Source organism: Protopterus annectens, chromosome 9.part0, assembly GCF_019279795.1.
Source record: "Protopterus annectens isolate FY-2018-M chromosome 9.part0, PAN1.0, whole genome shotgun sequence".
Taxonomy (NCBI): domain Eukaryota; kingdom Metazoa; phylum Chordata; order Ceratodontiformes; family Protopteridae; genus Protopterus; species Protopterus annectens.
Window position 1 is genome coordinate 1,166,567,653 of NC_056743.1, and position 19,139 is coordinate 1,166,586,791.

Here is a 19,139-nt window from a genome sequence, read left to right on the forward strand (position 1 = left end):
AGTGAGTCTTGTGTTGTGTCTGTGTGAAAAAAATGTATAGAATAGTGATTTTGGGTCAGCATAATTATATCTATCAATGTTCTTCAATAAAACGGAATTTGAAAACTCTTTTAGTAATGTAGCTGAGCTCAAAACTTTTCTCTTACTTTTAGAAGTAGATTCAGAACTACTAAAACTGCAATTAAAATTGCCAGCTAAAATAATATTGCCCTTAGAAAATAAGATAATATGATCAATATATTGTTGTGCTGAGGTCTGACCAAAGCCAGGAATCTAGTATATCTTTATTAGAGTGAATATTAAATTATTAAACTGTATGACAATAGAAGCTACCATACCTTTATTATCTTTGAATGTATCTATTTTTTTAGGTAGTTTATTTTATTTTTATTTATTTTATCTTTTGTTGACCGGGAAAGTCCGACTAGGTTCCACAGAGCCTGGGGAGAAATGCTCCAGATGCATGTCTTTAGAATGTGGGAGGAAACCGGAGTACCTGGAGGAAACCCACGTGAACACAGGGAGAACATGCAAACTCCACACAGAAGGCACCCCAGCCGAGAATCGAACCGGAGAACCTCTTGCTGTGAGGTGACAATGTTAACCACTGCACTACTGTGCCGCCCATTATTCCACAGTATTGCCACACCTCTTTTTTTTGAGAGTGTTCAGAACTAACAAGGATTGAGAAAGAGTTAGATTCTAATTTAGAAACAGCAACTTCTGTCAAATGAGCTTCTTGCAGAAAAATTAATTGTGAATTATGTAATTGAAGATATTTATTCAAAGTCCTTCTCTTGTTGGGGTTATTTAAACCATTTATATTAAGAGAAATACAATGAAGTGATGTCATGTTGTAAGTCTGTTGGACTGAAATACATGCTGATTAAGACTTTTATTGAATTTTAGTCTATGAGATACTAACAAATGAAGGGAACACAGCAATTTATAGAGTATGATACACAGAAAAAAAGATTTAAAATTACAGATATTTAAATAACTTTCCACTATACACATTTTAGTGAACATCAGAAAAATTATTATCAAAAAAATATAACAGAAACTTCTAACAATAAAACCCTCTAAAAATCCACCTGGAGTTATAAACTCCTAATTTGAGCGACATTAATCACTCAAATTAACATTCCTGCTAGCAGCATATTTCTATCAAGCTCTGCCTGAATATGAACTATTTCACCATTAGAAACATGGCTTGTAGATATGAATGTCTATGTTATGCAAAAAGGGAGAACTCATCATACACTTGTGTTAGATTAACTAAGAAAACAGGTTGGCTAGAAATTAATTACAAAATGATTAAGATATTATAAAGTTACTAAATGTTTAGTATCGTAATTAGGCATAACAAATAACACCAGTATTATTTAAAGTCAGCAGAAAAAAGATATAAACAGAGTGTTTAATATCTTCCTGCAAAATGCATATATGTTTGTTGGAACTACTTAAGAACAATATTTATAAGAGAATTAATTATGGGGTGCTTGATTTCAGGTAGCAAAAACTACCAGAATTGACAGTAAGATTTACATATAGCTGCTTACAGTTTTCAAAAAAGGCAAAATATTTCAACACCCTATCTAGTTTGCCTATTATTTTCTAAAAGGGCCATCAATCTATAAGAATTAAACCAAAAAAGAAAACAATATAATTTTTACAGAGTTATTTTAAAGTTTCCCAGAATTATATATTGTCAAAGGTCAAGAAATTATTGCATTACCGAAAAAAGGCTATACATAAACCTATAAATCTGTAAATGTGCTATTATAGATTGAAATTAAAAAACAGCTGCTAGAGACATGTTTGCATCTAAAATTTATAGTTGTTGTAATCTAGTTTCAGATTTATGCTTAGATTAGTGAAATCATGACCAAATAGTTAAATTATTTTTAAAACTATAGCACTATGAGAATGGCAAGTGCTTTAAATTTACACTGTTCTAAATATTCTGTAGTCAGTCCAATACAAGAATGCATCACATCACAGTTAAACATTAATATCGTAGTTGTTAGCACTACTGATTTGAAATAAATTGTATATAGAAGATGAAACTATATTTCTTATTATATTTTGAGCTATTCAGATATAACCAAAACATGTGCTATACAATTTGGCAGAAAGATATACTGAAACATTACTGTGAATACAGGATGTATAGATTACACCAAGTTTAAATCTGTCTAAAGTGAGATTTTGTTTGTAGACCAAGATGCATAATAATGTTCACACCTCACAAGCAGTCAAAAAAGACAAATTAGTTTGTAAATCTTACTTAAACTTTAAAAATAGATAGAAGTAAAGAAGCACATCGATATAAATTGTAGAGCAGTATTTGCAGTATGTCTTGTTACATTTTGTGACTTCTTATCTTTACATAGCTGGTAAGCAAAAAACAAGACTGCTGAAAATAACAAAAGTCTGAGCATACCACATAATTTGAAAGAAGTTTGGTATCGTCTTTCCTCTAGTTATAAATGTATGTACCTTTAAGAGATTAATTGCATCAATTGCATTAGACCCATTATAGAGTACAATGCCCCATTTGGTATGTACCTCACAAGACATCTGCAACAACTGGAAAGGCTGCAGAAATACCTCACTAAAAGAATCACAGGCCTAAATCAGATGCCCGATACTGACCGTCTAAAAAAACTCCAGCTATACTCTATGGCATATCGTCTACTCAGAGGTGATTTCTGCTTAACATACAAAGCCATGTCAAACCCTGACCTGCTGGACACATTCCACTTAAAGAAATCCCAATCCCTCAGAGCCACATGCTCCAGTGATCTAAACCCTGTTATCATAATGAACACAACATGCTGGAGGGATAGGTTCCTGACCCAGAGACTCCCCATAATCTGGAATAGACTGCCCATACATGTCAAGCAGAGCAGCTCCTTGGAAGTCTTCAAAAGGAACCTTGACGTTTGGATGGGAGATAGGAAATTCATCCCAGGGATCAAGTCAATTGCCCTGCTAGACAGGCATCCAGGGAAGTAAATATTGTGGGAAGAAATAAATCCAGAGAATTGTTATGGCTAGGCTTGTATAGGCCCTAGGGCCAATAGCCTAGTACCAGCCTATGAACCTATAATATATTTACTTCAAATATTTTCATGCCACTAACATAAAGCAATGAATACAAAAAAGTTAAGAACTACTAAGTACTGTACTTCTGTGAAGCTATAACTTTGAATGTCAAGCAGAATGAATTCCTATATTAAATCTTGCTACAAATTGAAGGCTGCACCTATCCAAGAGTGTCAATACTTGCTAAACCATGGATGAATTTATTTACTTTTTAATTTATTTGGTACTTACGCATTATCGCAACCACACCGTAAACATCTCACGCTCATACTTACACTGCTGACAAAGCGAAATGAACAGGCTGCAGAAAATATAAATAAACTAACTGATAGTATTAAACACAGTGAGGCTGAACGGATTTCTTATGTGTGAAACAGGCTTAGTAGAGACTTAATTTATGTACAAACACATAGCATAAGTTGTTTCTGTCATCTACTTTCCACAAGGACGTGCTTCTGTTTTGGAAGCAGTATTTTATGATCAGCGCAGGGAGTGCCCATACCAATCAACCTCTTATCACTAAAAATCTGGTCGAAGCCCCAAACACATGAGCCAATTTTAAATATTGCTCTCATCAACTTAAAGAGTTACTAGAATGAGACATTTACTGTTAGCATGCATTTTTCTGAAGCAAATAAAACTTGTCATTATTTTCTGAACTCATTCCTCATTGAATTTCCATAAAAGTCCAGAAACCCACACATTTTTTATGAGGAGCACACACATACATAAATGAGGCAAAAAATGTGCCCATCTATGATAATCTGGACAGTTTACAGTTAGGGAAGTGGAACTTTCATTGAGTCTCCCCACTAGTGCGCTTCCGTACCCACAAACATGATTAAGGCCCTCAGTGTTAAGGCACACTTCTGCAGCAGTGCTGCTCCAGGGTCAAAATGAAAGAGTTATATGGCTCATAGTGGAACTTCACAAAAAAAGTGTTAGCAGACCAGGACAAAAGCAGTTAAAACCATCAAGTAAGGGCCATGAGTGCGAGGGATCCTCACACGTAGCTAAACACAGTTAAGATTCATTGTGGCTGTGACAATACGCAAGCACCATTTATTTTCCATTTTGATAACTGAGCAGGTGAACTTGTCTATTGACCTTTTTCAGTCATGAACCAAGGCAGAGTAATAAAATAGAACTTAAAGCCAGTACACTGAATAAAGTTTAAATGTAAGCAAGTAAATACAGCAATACAATTCAGGAATTACATTAGTAAAGAGTTATGGAAGAGCTAAAAATTAAAAAGAATGTTTACAATGCACAAATCCATTAAGAGGTAATCATTTAACAGTTCAGATTTTCTATTTACAAAATATATATTATTAAAGCTTCTAATATGAATGTTAGCTTATCTCATAAATAACTTTGAGTTGCTCATTCAATGTGTCACTTCGCAAATTCTGTTAGACAGTTCTAAGCTTGTAGTATGAATGAATGTTTATCTCATAAATGTCTCTGAGTTACTCTTTCAGTGTGTCACTCTACTAAGCAGAGATTGATGGGCAGTTCTACACAGCAACGTGCGCACACCTGAACTCCCTACAAGCTATACTGCACATGCAAGGACATACTAATAATATCAGCAAGATTGCTGTATCAACTTGTTTAAGCCCAATAGACAAGAAGTCACGAAAGAACACTATTGCTGCTATGAGTACAATTCAAATATTCATGCTCTACAACTGAACTCTACCTGCTATATTTCATGCCTTCTTTCCTCTTTTTGTACAAGTTCAAAATAGCATTGTCCATGTTAAGATCTGCCACTGGTTACACTACTGAATTGCTCCACAGTGCACAAATATCTTCACAATAAGAAAATGGTTGCAGAAGTCCAAAAAATACTTTATGATTCAGATACTTCCTTTTTAAGATGTCCATCGAGTCGTCGATGACGTCATGCAGCTCTTGAAGCTGTTCAGAGATGCGTGAAGACAAATCGCCGAGTTGAAGATGGGATAAACTGCTTCAGACATTTCAGCAGGAAACTGTAAGCTATTCAAACATCAACTCAAGGCTTACAAAGGCTCAAGAGCTGCTCAAGACACTCCAGCAACAATCAGGGCTCTCACTATGAACCAAAGAAGAAAAACAAAAAAAAGGGAGAAAAAAAACACCCTCGGATCTATTGAATCTTCGGGTCCACTACATGCCCAAAGCCACCAACCAACAAAAGCCAATAAAACAGATGTAACATTTATTAAAAGGGCATCAAATGAAGTTAGCTCAATTATACAACAAAAACTACATAGGCATAAGAAAACAGAAAAGTAAGCATTTCCAGCCACACAAACAAAGGCACACAGTCGACTACACTACACAGCAATAATCAAAAACACCGCAGGGAATCCCCACACAAAAATTCTCCAAAAACGTATTCAACACATATTTCCTACAACTATAAAGAGATATGTAACAAAAAAAAAAAAAAACAAACCCCAAACAAAAGGATAAAAAGAATGTGGTGAAAGTAAGATTTAAACTGTTCATATAAACACTCATTTAACAGGTAAAGAAATAAGACAGCAACCGGAATGCCACCCATGCAATCAAAGCAGAAAACGGCTTCTCAACATCTATGAACAAGATAATAATAAACCTGGGCAGCCAATATATTCAGAAGTATAAGCAACTATGGGGCAATAACCAAAACCTTTTTGATTATTATTATATTATTTTTTCTTTTTTCTTTTACTTTCTTCCTCCCCTCCCCTAGCATATTTATATAAGGTATATACTAAATTATATTTTAAAAATATCTAAAATTTGGAGAACTAAAAAGGAAATAATATAAACAAAGGGCTAATAGCTATTAAAGGAATCTAAATAACTAGTCAATAGGTAAACACAAGCTAAAAACACAATATAATAGAGATTAGAACAACACTCACCTGTTGAATCATTTTCAATTTCCATGACTTCTGGGTCATGAGAACAAATATGTAAATAAAAAACATAAAATCCATATTGTAAAAAATTATGCTTTAAGTTTCTTCTTATGTTCAACTGTTTTCCAGTTACCATTTTTCAGCAATCCTTTTAAGACTTGAACTAGCCCAGTCCATTTCATCTATTTTTCCAATATTTTATTAGATTTTATGTAATTGATGGCTGCATCTAGTTCTTCAAATATCTTCAGCCCATCTTGAAGGAAGATTTTCAGCATTGCAGGAAAAGCAGTTGAGACTTTATTTGCATTTTTTAAGTTCTTTAAGCAATGGTAAGAATTGTTTCCTTTTAGTTATGACAGATGAAAAATAGTCATTATCAAAACAAATGATGTTTTCCTTGTATTTAATGGTTGATCTAGACCAAGCCGTCTTCAAGACTATTTCTTTATCATAAGTGGATAAAAATTTAACTATGACTGATTTAGTAGAATTGCTTTTGGTATTTTTGGATGAAGACAAGGACCTGTGGGCTCTTTCTATACCAAAAGGATGTGCTTCATGGAGCTGTAAAATTTCAGGTAGCCATGAGGTTAAAAACTTCTCCAAATTATTTTCTTCCAGGTTGTTTGTTAGCCCAAAGATCCTGATGTTATTTCTTCATGCTCTTTTCACTAGATCATCTATTTTTCTTAGAAGCAGGGTATTCTGCTTTAGAAGAAATTCTAAGTTATGCTCATTTTGTTGTATTCTACTATCCAAGTCATTTAAATAAGTTTCAATACCAGTAATTTGTTTCTTCTGTTGTTTAAGATCTAGATGAATTGTCTCCATTTGTTGCGAAGTGGTTTCTTTAAAAGTATCCATCTTCATGTCCATTATGTCAAATGTTGTTGATAGTTTCTGTATAGTAGTTAATAGAGTTTGAAACTCTCTTTTTAATGCTGAGTCCTGGTAAGAAGCTTTTGTAAAGCTCATGTTGAAGTCAGATGCCAGAAACTTGTCTCTTGTATTTTGACAGGGAAAGTTGAAAATAATTTAAAAATATTTTAATACTAACTAAATAGACTATGAAAATAAACTAAATATATAAAAAATGTTTTTAGTTAGTTATAATTAAAAATTCCTGTCATAAAAGATATGATAAGGCAGAGCTGAGAAAAAGTGCTGCTACTCAAGGCTCATGCTAAGCCACGCCCCCGTGAGGACATGATTTGATTCTGTCCAAAGGCTTAGGCTCTGCCTATTAGAAGTTACAGTGCAAACTTCCTGAGCTCCATTGGAATGAATGAGTTAATGCTAGGAGTCTAAACATGAAACTGTTCTCCCTGGAAGCACCCCCTCACCTTAGAAGATGCTGACATTTGTGTAGTCACTGAGACATGGGCCATGCAAAGCACCCCAGCCATGCAGGGCTACAATGGCTTCCATACATTCAGACCACAAACTGAGCATAAAAGAACCAAAGGAGGAGGTGTGTCCATCTTTATTAAAGGCAAGTACACCTTGAGACTGTCAAACAGTGCAACTTTCTCGAGCTACTCCATGTCCAATTAACTATGGACAAAACACCCTACCACATCATTGCTAGCTATAAGTCCCTCACCATGAACCAGGAAAAGCATACAGCATACCTGGACTTACTGGCGTCACTTGCCATACAGCCAAATGCCTTGGTCATGCATGACTTTAACTATCCTTCCATCGACTGGGAAACATACATGACAACAAACATTCTGGCCTAAAGGTTCTTGGACTTTGTCAATCCAAATGCTCTGGAACAGATAGTCATCACTCCCACAAGGGGCTCAAACGTCCTGAACATAGTACTCACCAACATGGATGAGCACTGCACTCTTCTTGTGTGATGTCTTCCCTGGTAAGATCAGACCCTAAATCAGTCTCATCTGATGTAATTATAAAGCCAGAGACCCCATCTAACTAAAAAAAGCTTAACATTTTTTTTCAAAACAAATTACCTCCTATTGCATCCTATTAAGGGATGGTATAAGAAGTTTCAAGGCCCCCTCAATTACATGTAACATGGACTGCTATGCAGGGGTGTACACCAATGCCTTGTATAACAACTTATACAGTTGTATAGATTTGGCTGTACCTGACTGGATTAAAACCAGATCTACCTGAAAAAACAAGCCACCCTGATGGACCCCTAGTATAAACAGGCTATACAACAAGAGGAGAATAGAAGAACCATACCAGCAATAAAAATCAAAATAAATATAAAATACATTAATTTATGCCTAACAGATCTTAACTTCAGCATACTACATGGAAATGCCATCATTATGACCATGTCTGTGCATGGCATTCAACAAATGTTGCTACAGCAGCTCCTTCATTTCCTATATATCTTCTCAAGGGCCCCCTTTCATCTTTTACTAAAATATTGTTTTTTTTAATTCTGACACCAATTCAAGAGTTTTTGCTATCTTTGTTCTTAATATTATAGCAGTGTTGATAAATTCTGGAACTTAATTTCCTTTCAATTTTACCTACACAAAAGCTAGCACATTATGAACATAAAGCATGGAAAACAACCCCCATAATGTCATAGTTAAAACATCTTGGATACCATCTAGATTTGTCATAGCTGTGATTTGTGACATAATGGCTGTTTTGAATATTCCCAGTCTCTGTAATGCCCACATTTAGAAATGTACTTAATGCTGCACTGATGGCCATTTATTTAATATTCCAAAATTTCATTGACATTTCTGCTCCTCTTAAAAACAATAAATGGTTCATAATCCAACGTCATTTTTATATCTTGCCCCCCAAAAATTAGTTCCTTTTCCTCTTGATGGCCATCTTAATTGTATTGACTGCACATAAATAGGGCAACACCATGGATCTAAATCTATTGACAGCCATGGTAGCCCTCTGTTTATTCAAAATAAAATCATTTTTATCCAAAACTGGAGGGAATCTAGAATGCTGATATTTCAGGCAACATGCTGTTGAGGTCACTGGAGTAGCCTCTTTCAACAAATATCAGTAAAAGTCTATCTCCATATTTTATGAAAATTGTAGGCTTCAGTAATTAACCTTGATAGATGCACAAACTGACTTTTGACTATGTTTCATTTCTGGAAATAAGGATGGTTACTGTTAAAATGAGATAGAGAATATCTCCATTCTGTAAACATTTGACTGAAACCAATTTCTTACTCTATCTTTTATGATTAGCACATTTTAAATGTTAATCTGTATAAAGTTTGAACCATTATAAACCTTGAACAAGTAGCTGAGTTTGTAATATGTTCCCTAATGTCATTAAGTTCTTTTTAGCACCATTCCATAAAATAAAAATATTATCCATAAATCTATTGTAGCTGTACAAAATTTCCTTTATCTGTGATAGAGAAACAAACATACTTTCCCAAACAACCATGCCAATGCTGGTGTAAATGGGAGAATAAGATGCGCCTATTGCCAAGCCAGTAACTTGATGGAAATAAACCCCTTCAAAGTAAAAAAAAAGTTGCATTTCAAAACAATATTCATAAAACTTTGTAAATTATTTATTTCCCTGTTAGATAAGTTTAAAGTCATTAAGGTATTCAAGGAACCATTCTAAATCCATATTGTAACAGATGACCGTAACAGAGGCTAATACCACCTATGGTAACTTTTAAAAGCTGCCCATCAATTGTAACATCTAGGTTTTTCAAACAATGCCATGAGTCGTTGAGTATATGAGAAGCATTTACAGAGATGTTCTTTTGCATCCTGTCAATATATAAAGCAAAAGATTCTGTTTTTGGAATCCTCACCACCACAGCAGGCGTGAAATATGGGCTGTATATATCCTCATGTATTTTAGGAATCGAAAACAATGCCAGTACAAATGGGTTTCGGACCAAAAAAAAAATAAAAATCAATAGAAATAGAATCCTGTTTTAGTGCATCAAATAAAAATACAATCGAATGTAGAATGTAATATAAAAAGAGTTGTTTATCATTCTTTGTAATCTTGAAAATATTCACTTGGTAAGTTACTGGGCCAGATATAAGGCTTTCCTGACTGGTGCAAACATTGAATTCAAATAAGAGAGTACCTCTTATTACCATGTCTGAATGAATAGCAGTATCATTTTTAACATATGAGGTGGGAGCAGCTTTTTTACAGAATGCTCCTTTTGTTGCACTTTTGTGAAATTTATCTTGATACCATTTTTGGTGCCCCAGATATGCGCATATTCCAGCCTTTGCTGAAAATGTTTAGCATCACTAGATAAGTAGATAATAGTGCCCAACTTGAAGTTATGGGTAGAGATGGTCGACCATAATTTGGGATATTGGCTTGGATACTTGCAAAATGAATATCAAACAGGACAGGGCCTAGTTTTACCCCACTAGTTACACTTTGACATTCAGAATGAATAATGGAACCTTCCACAACTTGAGATCTGTTGGATATTCAAGTTTTAATCCAGTAGACAATGTAAGGTTTACATTTTTTGTCTATTTTTTTAATATCAGCATGGAGAATAGTATCAAAAGTCTTGGCCAGGTCAAGATAAGCAGCATGGAATGAGCACTATCCACAACATCTGTAACTTTTTCAAATAAGCTTACTAGGTTCAAGGGAGACAAGTCTTGTCCTTCACAAAACCAAATTGATTGTGGTCCAGATCAGTTTAGTTGCCTATGCCCACTCAAATAAGTTATGTCATCATATATTCAATGGTTTTATATATAGGCCATGTGGGTGTTGGTATGTTGTCTGGTCCCATGGGAATATTCTATTTAACCTTTGACAGGGATTTTAACACTTGTTCCTAAAAGATTTCAGGGAAATCTAAATTTTCAGGGATAGTGAGGAATAACAATATGGGTAGATGGAGTAAAGTTAGTATAGAGTTTATCTGTTAATATATTGGCTGTACCCTTGGAATCAGAATGTGGGATATTGTTATGGATACGTTCAGTGCATTTTTGGACAGTATTCCTTAATTTCCTGCTGCAAACAAAGGCTGATTTGTACTTTCCTTTGGTATCTGTAATAACCTTAAGCTCATACTCTGCTTTATACTTTCTAATAGTGCTCTTAAGGTTCATGTTGGCAGGCTTCGCAGTGATCCTGAGGTACGAGATTGGGGATTTCTTACAACTTTTAATTATTTCCTTCTTTTTGCTATATAGTTTACTAATATGGAAGTTCCACCAGAGTGATTCATTCCTGAATTTACCATTATATTTACAAAGGATGGGTACTGACTGTTCTACACAGTCATTTAGGTGCTGGAAAAATGAGAGGTGAATATGGCATCCCTGTCAGCTGGGTCCATTTGTGGGAATTTTATTTTTTTTTTATTTTTAAAAACTTTATTGAATTAACACTTAACACAAGGCATACATACATTTATATAAAAGAAAACAAATCATATTAACATATTCACCGTTGCAAATATTGTACATCACATATATTCTTTTGTATATTTATCATCAATCCAACATTACACAAATTGATCAATTTCTGCCTTTCCTTAAACCTCACTCCTCCTCCTACAAAACATTATTCTGCATGTATTGTTCCCATAATTTCCATTTTTTTCTATGTAACTTACTCCTAACCTTTTCTAAAGATCCCGCTTCCATTTCTTTTATCTGTGTTACATTATTTAATACTTCAAATACATTTGGTTTAGATTTTGATTTCTATTACTAGTAATGGCTTTTTGACAGCCATCAGAATTAAACTTAACAAGGCCTTACTGGGTAAGTGTGTGATGATGTAAGCAGCTTCTTAAAAGGGCCCTGATGACAGCACTACAAAATTGATAAAATTTTGTAAGATCTGCATTCTCTTTGAAGAGCATGAAGGTGATAGAAGCCATTGTTAAGTTATGGCACTGTATTTTATGCAGACTGAGTACTGACATTCGGCTGCCAATTTGTTGCATTTTACTGCTGAATTGTTGCACCTCATTCAGGACTTCAGAGAGCACATGGAGGAAGGGTCTGTTGTGAACTCTGATATATTATCACTTAATTTGGACAGATTAACAACTTTAGTCACTAAAATACTTGAATACCCAGAGACATTACAGAAGTGGTTGCCTACCAGAAAATGTTTTTAGAGCAAAATGAAGTAGCCTTAGTCACACTGAAAAATACAATCTACCAGCACACGACTCAACGGCAATTGCACCAGTATCATATGGTGGCTCAGGAAGAGAAAATTCAGTCACTATGGGGTAAATTGGATGATCTGGACAACAGAAGCCACCAAAACAACCTGAGACTAGTGGTTCTTCCTGAGGACATGGACAGAGATGTCTTAAGTGGCTTCCTGGAAACCCATCTACCTGAGGCCTTAAAACTCTCTCCAGATTTGCCTGTGATTATTTAATGCACTCATCGTGCATTACACCCTCCTGGCCTCTTAGGCTCAACTCCCAGGCAAGTGATAATGTGTTTTCTAAACTAAACTGACAGAGATCTGGTATTCATGGCAGCAAAGGAAGGCAAATCTTTTATTATGTGTGGGCATAAAATATGTTTGTTTCAAGACTTTTCTCAACTGCAGGCATTAGATCACTTTCTTATAAAAATAGCATTCCAACAGTATTTAAAAATGTATGCTCCTTACATAAAATTTAACAACAAATCCTTTTCCTTTGAGGACCTGGATGCAAAGTTGCATTTTCTACAATCACATTTGATCCCAAGTTATATAGCCAATAAATCTACAAGAGACTCTTCTGTTTCTAAGGCTTCAACCACTGCGCCAGAATCATTAAATATCAGAAGGAGGGTCTCTGCAAGACATGGGAAGTTTGCAGCAATGGATGCAAGCAGCAAAGAGGAAATCGCTCCTAGTCAGTCTCAAATGACAGACTTCCTACAGTCACATCCTCCTAGCCCTACCCACAGACCACACAAGCAGTCAGCCAAATCATTACTTAAGGCTTGTTTTGAACAAGACATTATGGACACAAATGATTCTATACCATAGGGTGCAGATAAGTCTAATCCATCCTCTTCTGACTGGGGTGACATAGAATAGGAGAAAGTTATATGTAAACACTATCTACCAGTAGAATCACCAAGTTATGCCACTGTGGCAAAAAACAAAGGCAAAGAAAGGTTTCTCAGCAATCGTAAGGGCAACAACATTCAGTGTGGTAATTCTTTAAGTATTTCAAGCCATGTTTCAGGAACTCAGTCACTAGGGATCATTATCTAACCTTTTTATTTCTGACTCTGTGATCGAGGGACCTGGAATTGAAATACTTGTTCTGTTAGAAAGCCCAGAGTATGAGTTTCCACCTCACCCCAGTCACAATTCATTTGTTATCTACTGTTGTTTTCTAATATTTGCAAAAGTCTGTTATGGTTTTCTGCATTTCTCTTAACATTCGAGAGTTAAACTCCAAAATTAATATGAATGTTTTACAGCAATTGTTATCTTAAAAGACAGCTGACGTATTGCTATGAGAATGTAAAATAGCAAAATGTTTCACAAGAATTCTAGGTAGTTTTGTTAAATACAATCCCCTTCATAATTTTTACAAACAAGCCAAAGCTGGGTCAGTTATTTTGATTAAAATGTCTGTGGGGTGGAAAGTTAAAGAGTGCCAGAAATTAGCTGAGGGCAGGGCACTGTTGGCCATACCTGATACAGTTACAAGTTTGTTAATGATAGGGAATGTGTACAGACCCAATACTGATAAACAATCTTTTTTCAGAGAGGTATTTGCTTCCATCAAAGTAAGACAGTACAATAATTTTGCTATATTAATTGGAAGTTATGTCAGTGTCACTCTCAACTCAGATACAGAACCATTCCCAGTAATGAAAGATATTCCAGGTCACAAGAATTTATAAACTTCTTTCTATGGAAGAGTATAGTCTAGCGGATATATAGAGGGAGATGTATCTGGATGAGGATGCATACACTTATGATGCACACAGGTTATTGCATGCCAGTAGGCTGGCTACTGGCTGACCTCCAGGGAAATTTTAACCAGAACTATACATGCAGAAATCCCCACAGCACCTCTTTTTGATAATTTTACAGTATACTGTATGCTTGGGGATGACTTGGAAAGCACCTCATCAGGACCACTGAGGGTTGGTCCACTGATACTCCGTGATTCTCAAAGGTTGGCATATATAACTAGGGGCATTAAATCATATTTAGAGCATAATCCTATAGGATCTTTTGCCATCAGGACTTGGTTGAGCTCCCTTAAACTAGAACTTAAAGCTTTGTGTATAGCAGCAAAAGCCCAATACATGAAGAAAAATCTATTCCGAATTGTGACACCTAGTGGGACAAGTGGGCAGTCTTCTTGATAAATGTAAGCAGACCCACTTTAAAGAGCTTGTTGTGCTATGGGAATATTAACTTGCTCATAAGAAACTGTGTCTTATGAAGCACAACAGAGCTAACCTATTTCTTCAGTGCCTAAGAACATGTTCTTGTGCAATGAGAAAGCCTCAACTAAGCTGCTGGTTAAGTTTGCAAAGAAGTGCCCACTCCATCACACTTTTACTAAGCTCTCTGAGTGGTGCTCATGAAAAGTTATTATCAATCATAAAAAGATAGTCACAGAATTTGTAAGCTACTATCACGTACTCTATAGGAAAGTACTTAATGAATCTCATAACTTTTCTACCAGGGTTCTTGACTTCACTAAGAAGGCCCAGCTTCCCATTATCTCCACTGAGCAGGCAAAAAGGATCACCCTACTATTTGATATTAATGAAATTAAGTAAACCTTACTCTAGATGCCTGCAGGGAATGCAGCTGAAACTGATGGTTTCAGCAGCAAATTATTCAAAGCATTAGGTGATATCTTGCTGACTCCTATCCTGAAATTATTTCTATCTTTCCAGGAAGGCAGTCATTTGATTCATTCCTCTAATCTAGCACATATTATTGTACTTCCAAAACCTAACAAGGATTCAACTCAACTAGTGAATTATAGACCTATTTCCTTGATTAACACTGGTGCCAAGTTACCAGATAATGAATTTGTCCCTCTTTTGCTTCAGTTAGTCATCCATACACAGGCAGTATTTATAAATGGTAGATTTAGAGTTGACCATCTTAGGACCCACCACATATATATGCAAGGGCTTAAAAATGTATTCAGCTCTAGTAGCCCTACTTTTAGACTATGAGAAGGCTTTCAATTCCATGTTCTGGGAGTACCGTTGAATAATCTTGAAAGCTATTCATATACCAGAAAATTTCCTTCAAGCTGTAAAAGCTTTGTACCACTCCCAATCTGCAGCAGTCCTGACTCAAAAATCACTATTGACAGTTTTTCTCCCTTCGGTGAGACACATGCCAGGGCTGCCCACTTTCTCTGCTGTGTTTCCTTACAGCTATTGAACCACTCATTGCATCATAAATCTTCCTCAGATGCTCATTGATTGGAATATTTTAGGAATGGAAACCAATGCATTGTTCTTTGCAGATGACTGCATAGTATCTGTACATGACAGTCACACTGTTTGAGATATTCTCGACATGTTTTCAGGGATCTCTGGACTGTACCTAAATGTGAACAAATCAGAAGCTTTTTCTGCAAACTCTGCATCTACAAATATGTGGAGGTGAGACAATTTTCTTCCATTCATTTGGACCACAGCACATCCTAAACACCCAGCCATCATTCTGCATCCTAACATGGCACAGATGCTAGCATGTAATTAGAATCCCTTTGGATAAAGATATTTCTCTGGGGGCATGGTCAGAGCAAACTCCATCTCCAGCTTTTAGGCAGAATAACCCTAATAATACTTTTGTTGTTCCCTTGTTATAATACCTTTACAGCCACATTCCCGGTGCCCAAAAACATTATTAGCCCCATAGGATTATTAGTTTACTTCAATGTATCTGGAATAATTAAAGAAGAAGACTGAAAATCCAGGTGGGTAGTCTTTCCCTAAATAAGGTGAGTCTGGGAATTCAGGCTTGGAATCAGTATAGCTCTGGTTTCACAAGTTTACATCATCCAAATTCCTACCAGTACACCTCCCCCCACTGGCATGCATGGAAGTGAATTTACTAGGTGCTGAAGCACCTTGAGCTATTACACGGTATGCTAAAAAGCTCCCTAAACATTTAAAATGTTGGTATAAAAAAAAGACTTTGGCAGCTGTTAAGTTACTATCACAATTACTTCATAAGAAAGATATATGGGGCTCTATGATTCTATTTTGGGGATGCTCCTTGATATGTGTTGGGGAACTTAAAATCAAAGTGAACAGCTGGGATATGAAAGGCATGCACTGGCTATAAGGCTTGACCCAAGCAGTCGATGTGGTTAAGGTACTCACCTATTTTCAATATCTACAAAAAAGTGGGACATATCTCCCAAGGATCATTGGAAATATCTAGAGATATGATACACAGTTATGCTCTTATTCAAGTCCATAGTAGATCATTCTCTTCTACCACTCCTCAAAGAGAAGAAGTTACAGAATAAAAATTAGTCCCCAGTTCAGGTCTTTGAATGGTTGACCTTTACTGTATCCTGAAGCAACATGACCATCTTAGAGACCAGGAGATATTTCACTCTAACACATGGAATTAGACCCAGAGTGTGATGATGAATCAATTCTAACTCTGCAAGACTTGGTGACCAGCTCTAGAAAATGGCCACATATTTATGAGAAGTGCCTCATGTTTTGGTTGGATGGATATTGGTTAGTGAAGAATTCATGCAGTGCCCCACACCATCAGAATCTTCTCTGGCCCTCATGCCATGACACTGAATTCAGTACATAAATTCTGGTCATGTCTCACAATCTATTATTTATAGGAACAGCTTAAGCAATGGCTTCATGATAGTCTGAAAGTGAAGCTTCCTCTTAGTCCCTCCTTTTTTTGTCACTAACAGACCCTTACATATTACACTTTGGCACAGATTTTTCAAGTTTGGTTACCCCATCTGATATCAGTGGTAAGGGCATGTGTTACCTACCTATAAACACATTTTCATTTTAATTGCATACCTTACACTATTTGCATTGCTGACTACTTTAAATGGTTTCCTTAAAGTTTCTGCCATTTCTTGGATTTTTGGTTGTAGTGGTTCATGTTATCTGTTTTATATACTAAATTTAATCCAATAAAGACATTGAGTATGGTTAAAAAAATTAACAAGGCTCTACTGTGTCTAAGCAATTCAGACCCTCTATCCCAGCTCAAAAAAAATTTCCTTAGTTACACCCATTTGCTCACCCAGTATTTCTGATAAAGTACTCTGTAGGGAATTCTTAAAGTCTGCCAACTCATTAAACTCCCAAAGCATATGTTTCCACTTTTCTGTTTCTTCCCCATCACACCTCCAACATTTGCCATCTAACTGAAGAAATTCTTTGGAGTCTTTTTGGTGTATAAAAGTACCTATGCAAACAATTCCAAACAAAACAATCCTAAGCCTTCTAGATTTTGTTGCATATGTAGGAGCCATGCATATATCCTCCCATTGTTTTCTTGTAAATTGCTGACCCATTCTCTTTTCCCAGTCTTTTCTAACCTCTTCTGATTGATTCCTATAGTTATCATGTAGTATTTTATACGCCATACTAATTATCCCTTGTTTAACAACTGCTTCTGTTCTAGATTTAAGTAAAATTCTACCAGAGAAGCTCTTTCTCTTAGGATTCCCCTATCGCTTTATCTTTGCTTATACTTGGGTATCAATACCTGATAAGAAAGGCAGTCTAGCCTGCAGTCCAAATGTCTTCTTGGCTTCTTCCCATTCTGTTAAATTTCCCTCTCTAGTTCTAGTTATTTGCTCCCAATACCTTGGCCTCTTTACCAAATTTCTAAAGTAAATTCCAGCGCCCTCTTGCCTATTCCCTGTACCATAATTGTAGTCATCCCTACTGGTAAAATCTCCTTTATACATTCTTGTTTTGGCTTAGTTCTTAGAATACTTTATGCTATCTTATAATTATAATATTCTGTATGACTGTCATTATTTTCTTTAAGGATCTGCATCCCAAATCCCACTCTCTCATTTCTTAAATTCACCCTGCTTCATCATCATTCCTTTCCACTCTGAATTATAGCTTTCTGCTTGTGTTATGTATATGAGCTGCACCTGTGTATCTCTAAAATATCCCTTCAAATCAGGTAACCCTAAACCACCTTGTTCTATTGAAATGATCAACATATCCCATGTGACCCTTGCCTTTTTCCTGTTCCAGAAAAACTTTCAACTCCTTATTAATTGCTGTCCACAACTTCCCATCTGGTTGGTAAAAAATATACCTGATCTGGATAAAAAACTAAAGGGACTAAAACATTTCCACTGTTTGTATCTTGCTGTGTCCATTAACAAGTGCTTCCATTTTCTCAGTTTTGTATTATCTTTTGTTTGGTGTCTTCCCACGTATGTTTAGCTGCCATAACAGAATCCTTTTTAATCCATCATCTAAATATTACATTCTATCATGTCCCCATAAATATGGGTATCACTGGACCAATTCATCTGTGGCCACATATTTTGCAGCTATAGCTTTGGTTTTAGCTTCATTAATTTTATTTCCTGAAAAGATTTGAAACTGTCTCAAAATGTCCTACAACACAAGGATGCCCTTTTCAGGTTTTATCAGGTACAGAATAATATTGATATCATATAAAGCACACTTTTCCTGATTACCTTACCAATTATATCCTTGAAATTCTGAAGCAAATAACATAGGTGGAAAAAGTACAATCCTACCTGGCGCCTATGCCGTAACACAACTTGTCCAAGGGAACCCTCCTACTTTAATTTTTGCCTCTGATCCCTCAAATATCCTCCTAAGTAACTTTATTATTGTATCAAGGAATGCAAATGCTCCCATTGCCCTACTCATAAAATCCCAGCATAGTCTGCCAAATGCTTTCTCTGCATTAAGACCCACAAACAGTAGTGGTATTTTTTATAGTCTGCTTCACCCTGGACCATCATTGTTCTATTAATCTTGTCAAATTGTTGCCTGTCCTCCACAAATCTATGTTAACCCATATCTATTAATTTTGGCAATCCAGTCACCATTCTTTTAACTGTTTTAGACATAAACACTTTACAGTCATGGTTTAAAATTGAAATGGGTCTTTATGAAGCTGGGTCTGATGGGACTTTGCTTTCT